Source organism: Diabrotica undecimpunctata, unplaced genomic scaffold (assembly GCF_040954645.1).
Source record: "Diabrotica undecimpunctata isolate CICGRU unplaced genomic scaffold, icDiaUnde3 ctg00000568.1, whole genome shotgun sequence".
In the NCBI taxonomy this organism is placed as follows: domain Eukaryota; kingdom Metazoa; phylum Arthropoda; class Insecta; order Coleoptera; family Chrysomelidae; genus Diabrotica; species Diabrotica undecimpunctata.
In genome coordinates this window covers 941,037-956,075 of record NW_027311885.1, presented here as the reverse complement: position 1 = coordinate 956,075, position 15,039 = coordinate 941,037, and the positions used below count along the sequence as shown (strand labels likewise).

The following is a 15,039-nucleotide window of genomic DNA, read 5'->3' as shown; positions in this document are numbered from 1 at the left end:
TCTCAACATGTTGGATGGAGGTAGCGATACATTTTTACGCTACCAAATTTGACAGGCCGCTCCGGAAGTAGCGTATCGGTAGCGGTTTGATTTTGCAGACTTTTACTCAACAGTTGTGGAGCAGCTCCGTCTGCTGAACGCGCCCTATGATAACCGCGTCATAGCCCGTGATACTATGCCGTGAGGTTACCAACACGAAATATTTAGGCGGTAGGTGTGTTCCTTTTTAGAATCACTTTGCCGAGTACACTGATATTACAGCCACTAGATATATTTTATTATATACGCGTAGAAATAATATTTAAAGATTTCTACTAATGTTAACTTAAAGAAATACACAATAATATGTTTCATTTAATTTGTATAAATGCATTATAAAGCGTTTTTATGAAGAACATTATTTATTCGGAACACACTGTAACTGTAATCGAAGGAAGGTGATAGTTTGGCATTAATTGGTAACACTTATTTGACAGTTGCGGTGTTGACTAATGTTAATAAGTAATAAAAAAAGTGTTGTTTTTCTTTAAGTATTCCATTTTACATCTTTATACGACGCATACAAGCGGCTTAAATTGTTTTCAACAAGATTATTTTTTAACTCTTGTTTTGTATCTATTTATTTATATTAAATATTAATTTGTTTTGTTGTATAATCCAATTTTGCAATAATAGGGAACTTGACAATTGTTTTTTTTATTTATTTATTATATTTGTCTACATATAGAAACAACGCATACCAAATATCAACCCCCTTAAATCGCAATATTTAATTTACAATGAACATTTAAAGTTATGATCGCCAGCTTTTCATTTTAAACAACACGACGAGCTTTATGACGTCACGCTGCTCGTTCCAGGACAAGAGAACAACGAACTGGCAACACTGTTGCCACAAACTGTCATTCATAATAACACATATTTTTATATGGCTTATTTAGTTATTTATTCTAGCTTGAAGAAGACATGGATTACTATGTTAAATACAAGTTAATGGGTGGTCAGAAAAAAATGAAAACTAATGTAGTGCCTCATATATTTGATTGCCAGCAAAATAGAAAAAGATCGTTTGAAAATCATCCCACTGCTGCAGGTACTAAGAGAACTGCAAAAATAATTGTTGATGAAGCTATTTCTTTGGTGCCACAAGATCCAGTTTGTATTCAGGAGAATTTGGAGATAGTTGCATGTGGTAGTAAGACCATTCACCCTATGGAAATTCAGCTGGAAACAAATGACATTGAAGTTTCGAAAAGGGATGTCTCTTCACAAACCTGTCCTAGTGTTAGGACTAAAGATGTTCAATGTAACCTACAGTGTGGATTTACAGTAGGGTTATCACCAATCAAAATTATTCCAGTCAACATAGAGATGAAGCCATCAACAAGTTATGTGGCCAATATTTCTGAAACTACTCTAAGCATACAAAGTAGTGATCATGAAAATTTTAGTGAAAGTAGTGAGTATACTTTAACGCCCAGTGAAGTGAAAAAACTTAATGATGAAAAGAGAACTGAATTTAAAAATATGACAATGAATTGTACAATCACAAAGTTACAAAACAGATCTAGATTGTAGACCTTTCTTTTATAGCTCTAGCAGATGATTTTGGCATAACTGAAAGTTATGCTTCAAAAATATTTTCGAAATCTGTTCCAATTATAAGTAAATATTTAAGAAAATGTATAATACAACCTCAGGTTTCATTCGTGAAATCAAATTTACCAATATCTTTTCGAGCTTGATATTGTAATGTTTATTGTATAATTGATTGTTTAGAAATAGAGATAGAGAAACCAACAGATGCAGTGAAACAATCTTTAACATGGTCGGAATATAAAAAATGTAATACACTTAAATATTTAATATGTTGCACTCCTGATGGTATCATAAATTATATATCTACAGCATTTGGGGTTCGTACATCTGATGCTGTCATTGCAGAACATAGTGGTTTTTTAAATATTTTACCAACAAAAGTTGCTGTTATGGCAGATAGGGGATTTAAACATATTGACCATTTACTTATGTCTAAAGGTTGTGTCCTAATTAGGCCACCGAGTGTCTCTGTATGTACAAAACCTAGTAAAGATGAGGTATTTGAGACCAAACGAATAGCTAGCTTGAGAATTCATGTGGAAAGAGTTATTCGTAGATTGAGAGAATTTTCAATTTTAGCACCACATGCATGTATTGATAATAAATTGTTGTGTTATTCAGATAATATTATCAAAATAGTGTGTGGATCAATAATCAACTTGCAATCAGGAATAATTTCAGGACGTTAACTTTTTGTAGGTTTTACTTTTATACTTTATAGGTAGTTATTTAGTTTTAGAAAAAAATTTTAGAATGTTTTTAAGAAAATGGTTGGTAAAAACCTGATATTTCATCTTATTACTATTTGCAATATATATTATGTTCAATAAAATATAAGCAATAAATGTATGCAAGTAACATTTATTTTGTTTTATTTCACAATTACACCAGATTTCCAAGTGCATCTATCTAGGGATTGGTCAAGGTCAAACACAGTAAAAGTGATTTAATAAAAACAAATCAAACTAATATCCTCCTGCAAGTGGTTTTATTATTCATACCTTAATTATAGGTACATACCTACATTATACTTTATATATTTATATTTCATATAGATAGATAGATAGATCTTTATTTAAATAGAAAACCTATTATATATACAATATAAAGAAAGTACACTATAAATGTTTGATACATATATATTGTGTAAGTAACATTTTGAAATTATTGAGACTAGTACATTTTTTTACAGATGTTGGTAACTGATTAAATTTAAGGAAGATTTTAAAAAAGAGCAAATTCTTCGTACTTTTATACATAGTTTTAGTTACATATATGTCATCTAAACCTCGGGTATTATAAGAATGAATACTTTTGTTGAAAGAAATGAATTCTTCAAAATATTCAGGTGATAAGCCATTTACTATTTTGAAGACCAAAATCATGGTGAAAAAAACAGTCTATTTTCAACAGAGAACCAATTTAGAGTATTTAACATCCTCCCAATTGGGGTATGTTAAATAAGATTGATGAGCAATAGTCAAAATGAGGTTGAATAATTGTGTAAGTTTTTTTGATATTTTTTTATGAATGTACTCGAAGTGACTCTCAAAATTCAGAATATTGTCAAGCTGGCATCCCAAATATTTAACTGTTGTGACAATTTCAATTTTTTCATTATTAATATTTAAATTTATGATTTCAGATATATATATATATATATATATATATATATATATATATATATATATATATATATATATATATATATATATATATATATATATATATATATGGATTTGCTTGATATGCACTTCGCTTGTGCCGCTGGTTAATAATCAAACTCCGTGCGAAAACAAAACTGACTTTATTTTGAATTACACAATACATATAATATGAACGCTAATAAGTATTATGTTCGCTCGCGCTGAATGCTGTGTCACCGATCTCGTCTCGTATTTGAGTGCTGTCTGTCGTCTTTGGGGTGCCTTAAGGGACTCGTCTTATCTTCACATATGGCATAATATATCTTCCTACGCTACTATGTTGCCGGGTTGTAAAAATGCATAAAATAAACTTGAATTGGATAGAGGCGTGAACATGGCCCCCGCCTTGGCAAACACTGCCAACAAAATCGTCTGCTAATGCTAAATGTTCAAATGTTTAAACTACACTTAGTCCGAAACGGGTAGCGGACACACCTTGGAAAAAGAACGAGTTATGATACCATTGTCTGTCTTTATTCTAAAAACTCTGGCTACACCATCACTGCCGCGTAAAAGTTCGATCACGCGACCTAACTTCCACCTTAATGGAGGTAAATTGTTTTCTTTTATGAGCACTAACGTGTTTTCCGCAACTTCACCGTTAGTAGTAGTCCATTTCGTGCGTTTTTGTAGTTCGGAGATGTATTCTTTGTTCCATCGTTCCCATATATGCTGAGAAAGCTGCTGAATATGCTGGAATTTTGAGAGCCGATTAACTGGAACATGACGCAAATCTGGATCTGGATTGGTAATAAGTGGTCTTCCGATGAGAAAAATGTGCAGGAGTTAATGGGGAGAGATCATTTGGATCACAGGATAAAGGATGAATCGGTCGGGAATTTATTATAGCTTCAATCTGCACAAGCAACGAATAAAATTCCTCGAACGTTAAGTGCGCGTTTCCCAAAACTCTATGCAAATGATGCTTAACTGTTCTTACTCCGCTTTCCCACAGTCCGCCAAAATGTGGAGAATAGGGAGGTATGAAGGACCACGAAATATTATTCTTTAGCAAGGATTCCCTTATCGCGGGAGTGTGCTGCTCTAAAAATTTTATTAATGATTTTAACTCCGAACTAGCTGCTATAAAATTGGTTCCATTGTCGGAAACCATCTTTTGAGGCTTGCCTCTTCGCGCAATAAATCTTTTAAAGGCCAACAGAAATGATTCCTTAGACAGTTCTGTAACTAATTCTAAATGTATGGCCTTCGTACAAAAACAAATAAAAAGACACATGTAACTCTTTATTAGTTTACAACCTCGATCCTTTCTATCGCGAATTAAGAAAGGGCCCGCATAATCTACACCTGTTACAATAAACGGTGGGCCACCTGCGAGACGCTGGGCAGGTAGGTCACCCATTATTGGCTGAATGGATTTAGATTTTAATCTAAAACATTTTACACATTTGTGTACGGTACGTCGCGCTAAATTCCTTCCTGATAACGGCCAGAAAGTTTCTCTTATAGTTGCAAGTAAAAGCTGAGGACCAGCATGCATAAGATCCTTGTGAAAATGATTAAATATTAACGATGTAACTATATGATCTGCCGCTAAAATGATGGGATGTTTTTTGTCATATATATATATATATATATATATATATATATATATATATATATATATATATATATATATATATATATATATATATATATATATATATATATAATATATATATATATATATATATATATATAATATATATATATATATATATATATATATATATATATATATATAATATATATATATATTATATATATATATATATATATATATATATATATATATATATATATAATATATATATATATATATATATATATATATATATATATATATATATATATATATATATATATATTTTTGGTAGTTAAAACCATTGCCTTTGTTTTTTTCACATTCAACTTCAGTTTATTCATTTTTTAATATTTATTAACCATATCTAAAATAGTGTTCATTTTTTGAATACCTACATCAAAATTTTCATCACTACAACAGATTAGAGTATCATCGGCAAAAAGATCAATAAATTCACAAATTACAAAAATATCGATATCGTTAATGTACAGAATAAATAAACGAGTGCCTAATACGCTACCTTGAAGAATCCCTGTATTACTATCCATTTCACATGACAATTGCTCTTTAAATCGAACTGTCTGTTCGCGATCTTGTAAATAATTTTCTAACCACGCAATTAGTGTACCACCTATACCATACTGTTTAAGTTTAGAAATCATTATTGTCCTGTCAATGGTTTCAAAAGCTCTTTTTAAATCAAGAAATACACCAACTTATATAAGATAAGATTTGTTTTGATTTTATCTAAGTTTTGATTACATAAATTTCTAAACTTTGATATATTACCATCAGATATATTATAACTATTATTATTGGAGATATTTACTGAAATAACGAAATAATCAGTAATTTTTGGACAATCGTAAACCCAAACACACAGTTGACGTTCGGTTTTTCCTAACTTTCTGAATTTTATTTTGGTACCATGAAGGCATTTTACTTGGCGAGACGTTACCAAAATAAAATTTAAAAAATTTGGAAAAACTGAATGTCAACACCAGTTCGCATCCAAATGTTAAATACAAAGTGAAACTGATCATGCTGTATATAAATATATTATCATTTTTTGAATGAGTTACATAAATGTGTAAATATATTATATTGCCAGAAGTTTTCTGCAGCATCCATTAACATCTTTATGTATTCTTCATCATATGGTACCCATATATCAAAAAATTTTAAATTTTCCTCAAAATCAGGATTTTGAGGAAATTTTGATCAGAATCAACACAAAATAATGCTTTTTGTTTCTTACATAGAAACATCCGTAGCTGCACTTGAGCTTTGTATTTTGCTGTAATTTCCATATTTTTTGTTAAATAGTTACAAATAGTTTTCTCAGATTGAGGACATTTTATTTCAACTACAAATTCTTCAGATATAGCATCTGGAGAAGTCCCAAATATTGGATGCCTGTGATTTAATTATAACCCAATATGACTGAGTTTTATCTTTAATTATTTTTCTAAAGCTTTAATTACAGCATCCTCAAGCCTTTTTCCTCGAGACATGGCTTCGGTAGCAGGAAGTTTGGTTACACCAAGTATTTGGTTAACCAGGGAACCATCTGATTTTTTGCAGTGTGCTGTATCATAAAATTTTGATGCAGTTATTCTTGCATATCGCAGGTCAAACCATAAACCGGAATTAGACTGTTCAATGGTTATTGCTGCAGCTTCAGAACATAGTTGGGGATCCATTTCCTGATAACAGAATTCTAGAAATTCTGAAAAATTCAGTGCCATTTTGGAAAAATCATTTCTGCTAACAAAATTTAACATCGATTGATGTAGTCCAAGATTTTGCAAAATTCTGTTAGGCTTGAAGTGTTTCAATAGCTGACTCTCAACATTATGTTCTAGTCCTTGGTTCACAACTTCCTGTAAAAAAAGTAAGCTTTCTTCATCTGAGCTCAGTTCTTCTTGTGCTCCAAAATCCTTCAAAGTTAGGTATTTAACTGAAGTTCCAACTTTGGAAAGTTTACTCTGCCCAGTAACAAGCAACTTCAGTTGGAGAAGGTTCTTCACTCCTTCTGTGAAGCCACATCAAGAGTGCTATGGAATGCTTATACCCACCTAAAACAAAGTAAATGCTATACTTATAAATTATACCCAAAGTTAATATCATTTCATAGTATGTATTTGCTATCCTTTACGTTCCATATTACAATTAGATTGGAAGCATTTAAAATGTGGACATATTGAAGAATTTCCTGGATAGACAGAATAACCTATGAAGAAGCACTAAGAAAAATAGAGATCAAGCAGGGAGATACTGGATTCCACCAAAATAAGAAAACTGCAATACTTGGGTCATACTTATAACAGCAGGTGGTGATAGATACGAACTCCTAAAATTAATAATGTGGGGAAAAATTCAAGGAAGACGCAGCATAGGTAGAAAAAAATTGTCCTGGCTGAGAAATCTCAAAGAATGGATTGGATGCAGCTCAAATGAACTCTTTTGGGCTGTATAGTGCCAAAAGTTAGAATAGGCAATGATGATGGCCAACCTTAATCGCGGAGATGGCATGTAAAGAAGACATTCCATAAACATAAACAGTTTTTAAATAGCATCAAAGACATATAAAACATTTTTTTAGTCTTACAATCCTAGAATCTCAATATACCTATGCATGACTAAAACTAATCTGATATTTACCTAGTACATTTTTTATCATTTTAAAAATATTTACCTGAAGAGGCAGCACAGTCATGGCACTGAATATTCCTCATCAATATTGCAAGTTACAGCATATTGTGTTTTCCTCACATTGTGTTCAGGTGTCACTTTAGCTTTAACTGTGCATACATTTTTATCTCTTCGAACTTGCACCCATCCAACAGCAGAGTCCCCATAAGAAGGCCTAGCGGATCTGTAAATAAGTAGAAATATTTAACAACTAGGTACCTATGTAAGTAGATGTAAATATTTTTGTGCCTAATATTTTCATTTCAAGTAACTAAAAATATATTGTCATTTACACTTCATATTATTCACATTATCCATATATTATTCACATAACGTATTATAATGATTATACTTTAAGGGCGTAGGTACAAAATTTCGCACAAATGTGTTTTACATGCATTCATTTTTTTCTAATCCTGAGAAAATTAATAAGTATTTTTGAAAAATTTAAACGCAGAATGAAAGATTACGTTATTACCGAGTGCCGAGAGTCCCTGAAAACTTCTATAATGTTTATTTTAATAAGTTAATAATAATAAATAATATTTTAATAAAGAAAAAATTTAGTGTGATTTTTAATTTCAAATATCTCATTAAAAAGAAACTTTTGATTCATTCTAAGGGACTTTCGGCCCTCGATAATAAAGTATTCTTTCATTCTGCGTTTAAATTTTTCAAAAATACTTATTAGTTTTCTCAGGTATCGAAAAAATGATTACATATACAGTACATCGAAAATTTTGACAGGCGTCAAAATTTTGCATTCTCTTTCTTTCCTCGTAACTTTAATAAGTTTTAACTTGTATGAAAAATACTTTTATCGATTTATATTATACGTAAAACTATTAAGTATGGTTTATATCCTACCTGTTAGTTTTAACACCTCGAACTTCAGCAAGAGAAAAACTTTCGCTGTTTTTAATGTAAGTCCCCACCATAAATATATCCACTAAGGGTAAATTGTCAGACTGTCCCTTTAAAAACCCAGCGTCAGTCATTTTAAAAAAATTATTTTACACACACTTAAAACCTTTAACAGTATTAAAACAGGCTATAATACAATCAAAGAATATAGACGCTTATAAGCGTCTATATTGTTTGATACAATGGTACGTTATCAAATCCATTGTCATGTGTCATGTGCATAAAATGCGATTTTATTGACATCTGTCAGTTTCACTTTCCAAACAAACCTTGTTTAGTGTGGATAATTTGTATTTTTCGTTATTTTTTCATTTTTTTACAGAATCTTTCCGCTTTTTGCAATATCTAAGTATTCTAATAGTTACTACAACAATTTTACAAGGTTGTGTAAATAATAAAGCATGCTGTTTTATAAAAATAGCAATAAAATGCATGTATCAATAAAGTAAGGTTAGAATGTCTTTAATTTAAACTTTTAAACTATATTTCATAAAAATGGAACACTGAATTATGATGGTATTATCGTAAAAACACTATACTTAAAAGAAAAAGCAGCAGAGGAAGCAAAATATTAACTTTATAGAAATTAAAAAGTCTTGAGATTGGACATTTCAACTTTTGTTTGGAAAGTAATTGACAGTTGTGACGTCACACTTCCACTGTCCATGGTCCTGATTCTAATTGAGATTTCGACTCAAAACATGTCGAAATTAATATGGCGACGTCGAAATGCGACTTTGCGAACCTTGTGGATTTCAGCTGAACTAACCAAACGACGTCACTAGTTTTCGACTTATCGAAATTAATTTCAACCACAAGAAAGTGGTTGAAATTTCATTTCGAGTCGAAATTAATCTGACATGACTGACTGGACTGGGAGAAGTGAACTTAGGTTCAGTTTAAGTAGGCGGTGTTTTGATCCTTGCACGGAAAACTGAGGCAAAAAGTATCAATATGGCTGTGTTTTACGGACATTTGCTAGTTTTGGAGGAATTAGAGAGGTTAGATATCCGACGTTCATAACGGAGGATAAGATGAATGTTACGGGATACTCAAAATTCTTTTTCACTAAGTGATGCTCAATTTAGGCAGCAATTCCGGCTTAATAAACAAGCTGCAAATTATTTAATAAGGGTATTAGAACCATATTTGGAAGAAGGTGTTTATGCCTCTAGGATACCCAAAATGTTTAGGGTTAGTATTACTAAGCTGCAGTAAATTTAAAAATATATTAGAATATAACCACTAAGTGAAATCTTAGTGGTTATAACTTAAGGATCTCCCACATCGCCTTTTTTTTCTTGCCATCTTTTCTTTCAATTCAAAATATAATTGAGAATGGCCACTATTTATGATTTAACAACTCAAACAAGAAAAAAAAGACGTTCACGTAACGTAAACAAAACAAACATTCAACAAGCGTAGTGCAGCCAATAAACAACAGGGCCAACCCAAATTTTCAGCAGTGTCAAAATGATAAAGTAAATATCCCCAGTTTTAACTACAATCGAAATGAATGAGAATCGCTAGCGATTGCGACTGTCATGGCGTAGTCGCTTTTAAATTTCGACATCGAAATGAAATAGAATCAGGGCCCATACCCATCCCATCCATCTTCTTCTTCTTTCAGTGCCTATTCGTTCCGAATATTGGCAATCATTCTGGCTATAATTATTTTATTGACTGATGCTTTAAATAGATTCGTTGTTGTTGTGGAGAACCATTTCCTCAGGTTCTTCAACCATGATATTCTCCTTCTCCCAATTCCTCGCTTTCCGAATACTTTACCCTGTAGGATTACCTTCAGTAATCTGTATTTAGTGCTGTTTCTCATTATATGTCCGAGATATTCCAACTTTCTCCTTTTAATGGTATACATCACCTCTCTTTCTTTGCCCACTCTTCGTAATACGGTCTCGTTGGTTATCTTGTCTGTCCATGATATCCTTAGAATTCGCCTGTATAGCCACATCTCGAAGGCTTCAAGTTTTCCATCCATTGGTAAGAAGAAGATTAGGCAATACCCAATACCGTTGCAGTTGCAATACTTATCGTTTTTACCCGTTTATAGGGATGACCAACGAGCGGTATGACGTCACAACAGATTCCGCCCGTTGAAAGAATCATTTAAATTCTCCAGTTTTTAATTCCTTATATTTATTTCATAATAATAAAATATGAGTTTTTTTGTAAACTGGGGTTCTCTTAACAGTAATAAATAACGTTTATCAGTAATATTTCTGGAATTTAATTTTTATGCAAGTTCCCCATTGTGACGTGCAACCTGACCAATGATAATGACTTGCAACAGTAAGTAAATTAGATGGACTGTAGACGCATATTCTTTGATAAACTCGGTTCGCTAATCCCAGTCCGAACTGTCTAGTGAATTTAGTAATTATTTTTTTGCGAAGTTAGTTACTTTTTGACAGACTAAAAGTGGCTGGAAATTACTATACAACCAAGCACCCGTACTCATAGCCAATATTAATAGTAAACAAACTAAATAGTAAATAAAATAGAACTTTGCAAATTTCCGACAATCAATATTTATTTATCTGCACCATATAATAAATAGTTATGTTAAATTATAACAACTAAATATATATTTTTTAAATATATACTACCCAAAATTTGATGGGTTTAGTATACACTTCGACTATTTAGAATAATTCTTCTTTTTTTAAAGAAAGAAGTCTGTAATAGCAGGATACTTGAGCTATTAATACTGAGAAGTAGGAATTGTTGTGTTGTAGGTTTCCGACAATGAATCTGTCAAAATTTGTCCGAGCTAAGCGAATGGAGTTTAATACCAAAACAAAAATAGTGGCATAGATCAAGGTTAGTAGATATTTAAGTAGGTTGTCTCGTAACTATAGACCAATCAAATGCTCGCTTTTTAAAGGCGGGAATACGTCACCCATACGACACTTTTAAAATTGCCATAAGCTTCAATGCTAATATAAGGTTCAAAAACTTAGGTTTTGCAATATATTTTGGGATTTTCTTGGGTATAGGGATGTTAAGTGGTTCTTATATTAGTAATTATATCAATTTTTTTTTCTAAAATCAATAGTCTGATGACAAAAAATAGAATTGATTATAGTGATAATATTGTGTGTTTTAAATGGAGATAACAGTTTATTTCGCACAAAAACCCAAAAAAACAGTAGAAAAAGTTCAAAAGCAAAAATACTAAATATGTAGGAACTTACTTATTATTTTTTTCCTGGAATTTACAGCATTTTTATCATATCTAGTGGTAGGCAAAAAAAAACCAATAGGTAATATAAATAATTTATTATTAGATTAAAATACAAAAAATGATTAGTCCTTCAAGCACAAATCTTCAAACTATATATACTTATCTCATCTAAAAAATATATCATTATTATAACGTACAAAACTACATATAGTTCATCCCAAACCCTTCTTTCAGTGCGTCACAGTTTATCGAATTCTCTCTAACGCATTAAGCTAGAAGTGACAGAAAAAAACGTGAGTCTGTGATTATTATACATCGAACTTGGAAAATTATATATCGTTCACGGGTATTTGCATATTAAAGCGAATTCTACTTACGGATATATACCTAATTGGTTGGAGTTTAGAATACGCTAAATAGATATCCAATCAATGATGCGCATAAATATAATTTGACGCAAATGGGCTCGATAGTGACACTGCTTTGACAATGTCAACTGATAAAATGATAATTGTCATTCGAGGTTAGTATTTTCAGCGATGATTTTCAGACATTTTACAGTGAAAATTTAATTTTGTATTTATTGTCATAAAAATATTTTAAATATGCCGAGATATACCAAGAATGAACAAAGACTAATACTAAAATTATTAAATTATTTTCAATTAGAAAAAGAGGCTGGGACAACTTTATTACCAGTTTCTGCCGTTAGTGAAGTAAGTTTTAAATTATTCTTAAAAACATTCATATTAGTAGTTTAAATACTATACATTTTAGCCATAGTGTTTGTAATAAATAATAATAAATACATAAATAAATCTTAGCTAATTAAGCACTTTCCTTTTAATGTATAGAATAGGAATTAAGACAAATTGCCGTTCCAATATAATGCGCAATAAAATTTTTTATACAGGACGGGACCTCTAATATGTAAATTAAAAAAAAAATTGAATTCTTAAAGTTTTTACTCCACATTTTCAAAATATAACCTTTTCACATTTAGCCGATTACGATCCTTCAACTGTCAGATTTAACTAAAATGTCATGCAATAATTCTCGACATTCTTAAAATCCTATATGACGTCAAAATTAGTGACGCACCGAAAGAAGGGTTTGGGATAAACTGTATAATTGTTATGACAAACCTTTATATCACGGCTACGAAAACACACTTCACAAGTGTTTATGTACACAAATAACAAGTCTCTATAAATAATATTGTCCTTATACCTATACTTAAAAATAAAAACTAAACAATAACTAAACAAATAAACGAACTAATGATACTATAGAATAGAGACAACAACAAACGTGAACTTAAACTCAGACGTGCAGACAACTGTCAAATTTGACTTTGTCGTATGAGTGACGTAAGCATTCTGCCTTCCCCTCGCTTCGCCCACATAGTTACGAGACAACCTACTTAACATCTACTAACCTTGGACATAGATAACCTACTTCTGTACAAAAAAATGTTGTGATAATCAGCGCCACGTTGGAGTGTTCTGGTACTAATCAATATTTTTATCGTGTTGGTGAGCTTGCTAATTGACAAACGCCTTGTGTAGTTGGTAGTATTGTAAACGCGAGAAAATTGAATTGCTATAAAGCGCGGGAAATTTTGAATTTCGTCCTAACGTTCATTTCATATATAGGGTATTCAACCAACTTACGCCTCTAAACGATTATTCATAGTATACCTGATTTATTGTCTTTATATTTACTAATACTAAAGCTAATAATGCTCAAGAATAGATCAACAGAGAGAACTCTAATCCTGTTTATATATTAGAATAAATGTGACAAATTAGTTCTGAAAGTTTTCAGAGACATTAGATTAGACCAATAATTTTCATTTAATCAAACTCAAAACATTTAGTAATTAATACACAATATTAAATTAATATGCTATGAGAGTAGGAATCATAGAAACCGGTTTTAAAATTTGTAAGCAAAAGCAAAAACTAGATAGTCTTTAGATAAAGGCATATTGGTAGTTTGATTTATATTTTGTCCATCTGCCATTTCGTTACAGCCGTTTCGGAATCTATCGCTCTTCAGACGAACTATGCAGACAGACAAAATACGGAAACCAAATCACCAACATTTAAATGATTCTCGCGAATCAAACGTGCCTGTAGGCCGACAACGCCATGTAAAAGAAGATAGTCGAAGTGCAAAATACACGACGACAAGAGATCGATTTAGATTTGCTTTACAGACTCTGAAACTACTGAAACTAATCAGTTTACTAGAGTGGCTCATACAGAAATTAAAATTTCACAAAGAGCATATAAAACAAAAATCGTCTCTTATACTGCAAAACCCACTCTAAAACTGTTTAGTTTCAGAATCTGTAAAGCAAATCTAAATTGATCTCTTGTCGTCGTGTATTTTGCACTTCGCTTATCTTCTCAAAGAATATCTCTAAGAGGTATTCTTCGGTGAAAAAAAAGAGTACCTAACCAAATTTTAATGTAGGTATTAAAATATTGAAAGGCATGTACAATTGTCCATGCCGTTAATCTATCTGTAGTTGGTTTTGATCTGTGAAACAACAGACTAAAGGCAAATTGTTTGAAATGCGCTTTGATATAAATATTCAAAAATAAAAACGATTTTGTTCCACTTATACATAAGGACTCAGGTATGAAATAAAACACGCAATGTTTTTTTATTAAGTAATATTTTTTCTTTTTACCCTATCACTGTAATATTTCATTGCATTACGATATATTGGGTCTACATTGGATTCGCCCTTTCCACTCAAAACTTCATTTATCCCTTCAGCCCAATTAAAGGCAAGAAATGAAATAAATTTATCAATGAGTGCATTTAGTAATGTTTGCAAGTGTTCACAACTCTCAAACTTAAATTGCACTTGATTTTTAATGAAAACTTGTATCATGGAAATTAAATTTTTTTTATAACAAAATGTAGGTAAAATTTCCTTTATAATTGTCTGAATTTGACTAAGGCCCGTTATAAACTTTTCAGAGCAGTACATTAATTTATCAGAAGACCCTTCATACTCTTTTATACTTGTTATATCATGCCATATAGGCAGTTTTTCCTTTGCAATAAAATTATAACGGCAAATGGTACAATCTGACAAAGTATTCTTAAACTTTTTTATCAAAAAACCACACACATGTCCTAATGCAGCCTTATCCAAGTAAATTACTATTTAACTGGGAATAAGCCACAATTAAAGGTTAAAATACGTTTATTGACGTTTCAATTTCCACTTCGGAAATCGTTCTCAAAATACAAACATTAGTAAATTAAACAAATTTTGTTTTTGTTACTTAGTGAAAAATTCTTCT

At 31.2% G+C, this 15,039-nt stretch overlaps 1 long non-coding RNA gene across 1 annotated transcript; it reads right to left on the bottom strand.

Annotated features, from left to right (window-relative positions):
• Positions 1 to 5,932: 5,932 nt before the first annotated feature.
• On the bottom strand, positions 5,933 to 9,170 carry LOC140431124 (uncharacterized). The gene is made up of 3 exons (XR_011949612.1): positions 8,452 to 9,170; positions 7,589 to 7,768; positions 5,933 to 6,968 (listed from the first exon to the last, which is right to left on the bottom strand). It is a non-coding gene; the product is annotated as an uncharacterized lncRNA (long non-coding RNA).
• Between the last annotated feature and the right edge of the window lie 5,869 nt (positions 9,171 to 15,039).